The following is an 8,968-nucleotide window of genomic DNA, read 5'->3' on the forward strand; positions in this document are numbered from 1 at the left end:
AGAAATGCCCTTAAAATTACTAGTAGTTAGTCCTCTTTTTTCTATACAGTGACCATAAAAGTTAACTTGTTCAGAGGTAACAATGTTTTAAACATGCCTGGTAACAGTTGCTTGCACTCTAAAAATGTATTGAAACCATTTAAGCTATGACTTTTCTTGACTCCATAAAAGCTGCAAATTTAAAATTCAAGATCAGATGTCTTTTTAAGAGTCAAAAGGAAAACAGAAGGCCGAGCCATACCCTCGCTTTGATCTAGAAAACTACAAGTTCCATGTTTGCAGCATCTGCCTGCCCAGAGGAAGGCATCCAGGGCTCTTCCGAAACACAAGCACCTAGATGGCTCAGGTCAGGCCCACGTGGGCTTCACATGTAAAGAGCACCAGAAAGGTGTGCCACCACATCTAACAAGCTCACCCTCCACTGCCAATTCCACTGCCCATTCCAACCCATAGCGACCCCATAGGGCGGAGTAGAACTGCCCCTTGGGGCTTCGGAGACCTGCAGTGTCCACGGGAACAGACAGTCTCATCTGACCCTGCGCAGAGAGGCTCGGGTTTCTGCCTGCCTCAATAAGGTGACAGAGAAAAGGAAATGGAGATTAAGAAGATCACACTTATAAGAAATGCATCGCTGTTCAATTCTGAGGTTTCCATGACTGAATACTATAACAAGACTGGGCATAGACCACAGAAAGCACTGGAACAATCCCTTCCAAATATATACAAACACACACACACACACACACACACAACTTTTTTATGTCCCCTGGTGTCTGTGTCTGTGCATCCAATAAAATAATTAAAATAATAAAATGAAACACTAACACTTTCTGAAAATTGTAATTAAGTTCATTAAAAAATAAATAATTTGCATGGAGTGGAGACCCAATGCCCATCTGTAGACAATTGGACATCCCCTCACAGAGGTGTCACAGGGAAGAGATGAGCCAGTCAGGGCACGGTATAGCACCAATGAAACACAACTTTCCTTCCCCCCACTATCATGCTTCCTTCCCCCCACTATCATGACCTCAATTCTACCTTACAGATCGGATTAGACCAGAGTATGCACACTGCTACAGATAAGAGCCCGCCACACAGGGAATCCAGGATAGCTAAACCCCTCAGGGTCAACAAGGAGAGTAGAGGTACCAGGAGGATTAGGAGAGGGTGCAAGGAGAAAGGGGGAATCAATCATAAAGATCAAACTAGAAACCCCTTCCACCGGGATGAATAATGGAAAAGTGGGTGAGGAGCAATGGAGGACGATATAAGCTATGGAAAAAATAATCTATAACTTATCAAGGGTTCATGAGGGAGCGGGAAAAAATGGGGAGCTGATAGCAGGGACTCAAGTGGGAAGAAAATGCTTTGAAAATGATGATGGCGGCATGTGTGCAAATGTGCTTGACACACTGGAGGAATGTATGGGTTATGATAAGACATGTAAGAGCCCCAATAAAAGTATTTTTTAAAGTAAGAAAGAATTAAGAAGATAACAAACAGGGAAAATAAATAAATAAATGGTTTCCCTGTTTTCAGGTTGCCATCATTTTTCAGTCAACATCTAATTACGTAAAACAGACTATTTCCATTTTACATAATTAACCATCAGAGGAAACTGTAAAACCTTTTCCCACAATACCTCAAATTCACAAAGCATGTCTGAAAATCATACATTCAGCAAGTTAAGTTCTGTATCACATGGGACCCCAGAGAAACTGTCTAACAGACTAAGATGCTTGTAACCTATTTAAGAGGCCAGGATAAAATTATAATATACAAAATGTGCTTACACAGAGCACACTAGTGGCCATATTTTATTTTGGCATAGTGGTTTCAAGTGGACTACGATCCACAAGGTGGGCAGTGAAACTAGCAACCGCCCTCAGGAGAAAGACGGGGCTTTCTCCTCCAGGAGACAATCAGGCTCAGAAACTCACAGGCACAGGTCGACCCTGCCCTGTGGGCTTGCGATGAGTCAGCATCAACTTGATGGCAGTGAGCTTAGTTTTGGGCTTTTTAAAATATGATCCAAAGAGTATATTCAAAAAGAAAGCATCAACTACTTCAGCATTGTTGAATCTCATTTCCCTCTATGATCTTGAACCTGTTTTTAAAGAATCCTTGTAGCATTCTGCTTTCTAAAAATGCCTTACCATGATAGGGTGTTAGAAATCAGGGTGGGTATGCGATGCCTTTTCTTCCTTTCAAGATTCTAATACATTGCTCAGAAACAATGCCTAACCTCACTGCCACTGAATTGATTCTAACTCACAGCTATGCTATCTGGAGATTTTGAGACTCTAAATAGTTACAGGGGCAGAGAGTCTCCTCTTTCTTCCCAAGAGGGGCTAGTAGGTCTAACTATCAACCTTTGGATTAGCAGCCCAAAAGCCTAACCCCCCAGAGCCACAATGGCTCCTTCAAACACTATTAGTGACTATTTTTTTAAAAAGGCCACTATCGCTATTAACAGCAAAACATTGCATATTACATCCAATAGCACAATTAATGGAGGGAGTCCTTTTGATTTGCATATTTTATTGAGCATTGAAAAACAGCTATGTATCAATATCATACAAGAGAGTAAAATGAGGTTGTCTAGTCTGATAAATATTTAGTCTTGGGAAATCCTACCCAGAGTCACCATGAGTCAAAATCAACTCTATGCAGTGGGTGGGTCTATAGCCCATCAAGTAACGCATTCCACATTTATTCTGATATAAACAAAATAACCTCACACGCAGGACACGTCTGAATGGGCTTTGTGAAAAGGACTGTCGCTACATAGGGAGCACAGAGCAACTCTAACGACGGGAAGGCTTCTGGTGCTACTCAGTCTTTTCTCAGACCCGATGGATTGCTAATGGACTTCAAGCCTGGAAACTCAAGAAAACCTCATGAGAAAAATTCACCTCATGTCCCATCTCTGGCTGTGGCACAGGGACCAACAGGATTCAACTGAAGATCATTTCAGTACCATCTGGGATCCCACGAGATGGTACAGTTTGGGAAATGGATTCAAGTCTCCTAGCACCCAAATTATTTTTCACACAAACGCAAACAGGAAGGTGGTTTAAAATTAAAGAGTCCGGATGATATAATAATGAAAATAAAGGTCATGATAAATCATTGCATGATTTTAAGATTTTACTACATCAACAAAAATCAAAAGACCAAGTTTGCTTCCAGAGTGTACAGCACAGTAATAATATGTGATGATACATTTTTACATGAACCTTTTCTCAAGTCTGAGATATGACTAGCCAATATCTACAATAATAAAACCCGCCCACAGCCATCAAGTTGATTCGGACTCATAGCAACCCTATAAGACAGAGTAGAGCGATCCCTTTGGGTTTCCAAGGCTGCAAATCGTTACAGAAACAGAAAGCCCTCAGAGGGACTAAGAGTCGAACTGCTGACTTTGTGGTTAGCACCCCAATGCACAATGCGCTATGCCACCAGGCTCCATCTGGAATTCTAGCCTTATTGTTTTAATTTCCCAAAGAAGAGGAACCTTGGAAAAAATTCTGAATTTCAAATGTATTTGTAAAAATAAATGTAAATGTAAGAATAAACTGAGCTCAAGTATTCTATGTCAATTTTTTCAACATCTTACATAAGTACAACGTTCTTTGGAGGACTGCAAAGTATTTCATGGAGGAGATTTGGGAGCAACGGATTTCATATGGCTGCTTCAAGTCCAAGCTTCCTTTACCATGCAGAAAGGGTCAGCAGAGTTTCCTCCCTGCCCTAATGATTTGGCTGCAGAATTTTAAACTGCTTTGGGGTCAGTATGGTGACCTTTGTTTCATGTCCTTCATGAACAAAAGAAAAAAGTTCAAGACCCACCACGTCATGGGAACCGTTGACTGTGCAAGAGAATGGGTATTTACATTTGTAGGTGTACTTTACTTTAAGGAATTAGAAGCACGTTCTATAAAGTTATCTTCACACTGGTTACAGATTTTTTTTTTAATTTTTATAGTTCTGAGTTGATAAACTCAGAAATGTTCTATTCAGGAACCATGCGTCTAGACATAGTAAATCAAATGAAACATCTCCATGAGACATCAGACTCTTGTAAATAATATAAACAGTCAATTCTCATTTACTCAAGGGATCATTACAGTGTCTGCAAGACCTAATTTCTTCTTCCTGCCCTTTCAGCCTCCAGTATCTTACTGGCAGGCGTCCTTCCGAAATAACCTGCTACTCACGGCAACAAGTGAACCTTTCCTAGGACATGTTTTGTTCTAAACATGTACACGAGATTTTTATTTTCTATAACTCCTCGGTGAAATCACACTCTTCTTGTGTCTATTTTACACACGAGGGGACCAGGGACGGAAAAGGACCTGACCGTGGCCAGTCTGAGGTGGCAAAGCAGCGACATGATCATCAAGGCTGATGCCAGAACCTGAATACTCAACCAGTTTGTGATTTTGCCTCCGGGAGGTAACTGTCCTGGGGAGTCCTGGTGGGGACGTGCAATGCACACCAGGCTGCTAACCACAACGCCAGCATTTCAAAACCACCAGCTGCTCAGTGGGAGAAAGATGAGGCTTTCTACTCCTATAAAAGTTACACTTTAAGAGGTAATTCCACTCGCCCTGGAGGGTCCCTAGGAGTCAGATGTGTAAGAACTGACACACGAGGGCAATGAGTTCCGTTTGGGTTTCTGGAGATAACCATCATGAGAGAAATGAAATCCAACCTAATTAATACGTCACTGGTGAGAACCCTCTCTTCTTTCTCGCTCTGTGTTTTGTGTGTTTCTCTTTTCTTCTCTCCTTTTAAATAGTCAAATGAATGTACGAGGGGAAGGAGGGACATACAACATGTAAGAGGCAAGGATCGTGGACAGTGGGGGCAACATTTGGGAATGGAGATGGCTGAACATGATAAACATACTTAAGGTCAATGAACTATACATGCAAAGACCACTCGAATGGCAAATGTTTTGCTCCCTGTATATTCAACCACCCAGTTCAAAAACAAAAACATGTGAATCACATGGCTAAAACTGTTCCTACTAATAGTCCTAAGAGGTGATGGATTACCTGTAGCTCTTAACCCATTTGTTTAATCCTAGGCCCTCAGCTAACTGAGTTGTTGGCTCTAATCTTTATTGCTTATCTTATATACATTTGTCAAATATAAAATATATTGATCAAAATCTGTACTGTCCTAAACAGTACTGAACCCCACTTTGCAATGCCATCGTATTCCTTGGCAATAACCTGTTTTTCTGAAGTCAAGCAAAATCCTCTAAACTGTAGAAAACTTCCTAGATAAGTATGCATAATAGTCTGGCAGTATAAACGATTGATTCTTGACCTTTTGGGAACTAATGACCTGAGTCCTAATCTGGTAGTCCTCACTTATCTGTCAGTTTGTCGCACACGTCTCTGATTTCTCAGACTGCATCTCCTCAATGTAACATGAAGAATCTAAGGCTGCTCCCTCTGTCTCTAAAGTGTTCATCAGCCGCCAGGAAACCCAGCCCCACTGGAAATAACGATCACCACATGCTCTCGGTTTCTCCTGAATTTTTCAAGCTGCAAAGGGATTAATGGCTCTCAAAGAAAGGTCCTGACTCTCTTCGACTTCCAAGGTTGAAAACCTGAGGGAGGGACGGCCTTCCAGTCTGCCACAGTGACTTCATCCGCATCTCTCCAGAGAGCTAATCAGGAGACACCCTGACGCTGGCAACACAAACAAGCCAGAGATGAGTCGGCCTCATGTGGGTGCTGTCTGGTAGGAGCCAGCCACCACCATCTCACACGTTCTGACCTATCCACCTTCAGGTCCCCTGCCATGCCTCATCGGCCCTGTGGCCTGCCTTTTCTCAAACGTCTTATGGATTCTTTAACTCCAGTGTTCAATTTGCCACCTTATTCTATACTGATTTGTTCTAATCTAGTCTGGTTCTTTCCTGTTCTCATTCATTGGTTAATATGTTTCCCTTTATATATGGCACATAGCTCAGCTGTTTATAATACAATAATAGGTACATACATGATCTGTATTCATTATTCCTCAGATTTCAAAAGTAAGCCTCTCCCACCCACACCCCCCAAAATAAGTTACTATTGAGTCAAACAAAGATGACTCACTGTGACCTGCAGGTGTTTCAGAGCAGAACTGCAGCCACCAGCTTTTCAGGGACCCTCACCTTCCAGAAGGAGATTGTCAGACCTGGTTTCTGTCGGAGGTGTCTGAATGGATTCAAGCTACCAACCTTCGAGGTTGTCACCTGACACTTCACCATCTGCACTACCAGAGAATCCTAAAACTAAGCTACAACTAGAAGAAGAAAAAAAAACATTGTTCAACTCTTGTAAAAGCAGTGGGTTGTTTTGTTTGTTTGTTGCCTTTGAAATATGTTCCTCGGAGTTCAATGAGGTTTCTTAGTTCTTGAAGTTTGCTAGGTAAGAAAAGACTATACTAATTGTACAGATGAAACTTTATAATACGTACTATTGCATTTTCTTTTTAAAAAGTTTTTAACTAGCATTGCCAAGTGATGAGCAGGCAGAAGTAGGTGGAGAAGTGAAATCTATACAGAAACAAAGAGAATAAGAAGGTTTTAAGCATGCTACATCTTTGGCTCCTTGTCCCATGACTCTGTGATGGGAAACCAGGGCAGCATTTAAAAAGCTGGTCACCTTGGAAAGCACAGATACCTCTAAAAATAAAAATCAACATTTCCAGATTCTGCCATAATGGTTTCCTGGTAAACAGAGAGACATGCTTGCTATTCTAGCCCCACACAGGGCTTGGAGCAATTAATTATTCAATGTTTGAAAAGTGCTTTGAAGCTAAGTGCTAAAAATCATCATCAATTTTCAGCAAACCGCACTTAAAGTGAACTCGCCGGCTTATTGTTGGCAAGCGAGCCATTAGGATAAATCCATGTTTCCTTTGTCCATTTCATTTGGAACAGGGTCCAAGAGCGATAGCCGCATGGAATCGCTTGGTCAATTTGTGAGTCCTCTGGGAGAATCCCAGGTATAGGTGTTACCGTTCACAGAAAATGCAAATTCTAATCATGTGGTTTCACTGGAATTTACAGGGAGCTGCTTATTAGATATCCTCTTAATTCTGCCTTTTATTTCGATGAAGTAATGAGCACTGAATTTACTAAATATTTCATTTGTAAAACTGTGAGAGTCATTAAACCCCGTTTCACGTCCTTCTAGCTGTCCTCGTAAACATCTACTCTGGTGGTCTTGATGCCGCCACATGTGTACGTTTGGATGAATTATCTAAGAATCCATTCGCTTTCATTGACCGGCCATCTATTTCAGGGTAAAAGGTATCCCCAAGTATAACTAATATCTGCCCAAAAAGACATTTTCACCCATGCAAAAACAATGGAGTTGGGGGGAGAGGGGATGAAGACAATAAGGGCTTTTTAAGAGGGAGTCCCTAAGGGTCACAGTATGTAAAGCTACCACATACTGAGTGTGGCTAATGGGGATTAAATATGCAAATCATTTTCACCTCTGTCCGCTTTGGCAGTCCTTACTAGACTCAGCAAGAAATTATTTTGTCCAAAATGTTATTTTTTAGTTCCTGTTTCCTAGACCAAAAGCATATGTGCACAAATGCCATCATTTCACGGGGTGTTTTGGTTTTTTGGGATTTTTTTTAAGAATTAAAAATTATATTGATCTATCTTGTTTTCCCTTAGATTGTGCTCAATAGAATTTCACTACAAAAAGGGAGCATCTGTATTTTACTCCCCCAAATACAGTTGTTAGAGCTACCTTAGCTTGTAGAAGGGGTTTGCTAATGTAAACAGAAATACCTTTTATAAATAAATTATCCAGTAGCCAGTTGCCATAGAGTTCCAACTCAGCAACCTTAGTTACGTCAGAGTACAGCTGTGCCCAGGGGTTTTCAAAGGCTGCTTTCCTCCTGAAGTCCATCATCAAACCTTTCTTCTGAGCAGCCACTCTTTGCACATCCAAACTTTGGGCTATCAACTGAGCTCATTAACCACTAGCACCACCAAGAGACTGGAGAAATGCATTTGTTGTGATTAGAGGCCCAGAAGTCAGCCCCAAGTGAGCGACCCTACACAGAACAGAACAGTGCACCCCCATCACAACTGTCCTGTTTGAACCCACTGTGGCAACCAATGTGTCACTACAGCTCATCGGGGTCTTCCTCTTTTTCACTGATGACATCCAAGCACGGTCTCTTCTAATAGCATGCCAAGTACCCGAGACAAAGTCTCCCCGGCCTCACTTCCAAGGGGCATTGTGGCTGTGCTTCCTTGTACTTACAAGATAGATTTGTTTGCTCTGGCGGTCCATGGTACTTTCATTATTCTTTGCCAACATCATAATTCAAATGAATTAATTCTTCTCCAGTTTTCCTTATTCAATGTGCAACTTTCACAACCTTATGAGGCTATTGAAAATACCATGGCCTGTGGGTATGCATTAGCCCTCAAAGAGCCATCTTCCTTCTTTCACACTTGAAATACGTCTTATGTGGAGCAGCAAGTCCCCAGGGAATGATGAAGGTGGACTTTGGGGCCAGGGTGTGGTGCCCCAACAGACTGGACTAGAAAACGCTCCTAAAGGCCAACAAATAATCCTTGAACTAACTCCAAGTTTTCTTTCTTATTGTGTTTTGTTTTGTTGTTTATAATTGGTCTGTTGTTGCTGTTTTGTTGTAGATTGTTGCTTGGTTTTGCTCTGTCTTGTTTTTGTGCATGTTATGATCTCTGCAGGTCTGTCTAAATAAGATAGGCTGGATGAACAACCTGGAGGAGAAAACAACAGGACCGACAGTTCCAGGGGGACATGGGAGATGGGGAGGTGGAGGGAAAGGAAGTGTGTTAAAAAACCCAGGGACAAGGGAACAACAAGTGATCCAAACTGGTGGTGAGGTGGATGTGGGAGACCTGGTAGGGCATGATCAAGGGTAATGTAACCAAGAGGAA

This window comes from Echinops telfairi, unplaced genomic scaffold, assembly GCF_000313985.2.
Source record: "Echinops telfairi isolate 266 unplaced genomic scaffold, ASM31398v2 ScPeMD7_7468;HRSCAF=8506_0, whole genome shotgun sequence".
In the NCBI taxonomy this organism is placed as follows: domain Eukaryota; kingdom Metazoa; phylum Chordata; class Mammalia; order Afrosoricida; family Tenrecidae; genus Echinops; species Echinops telfairi.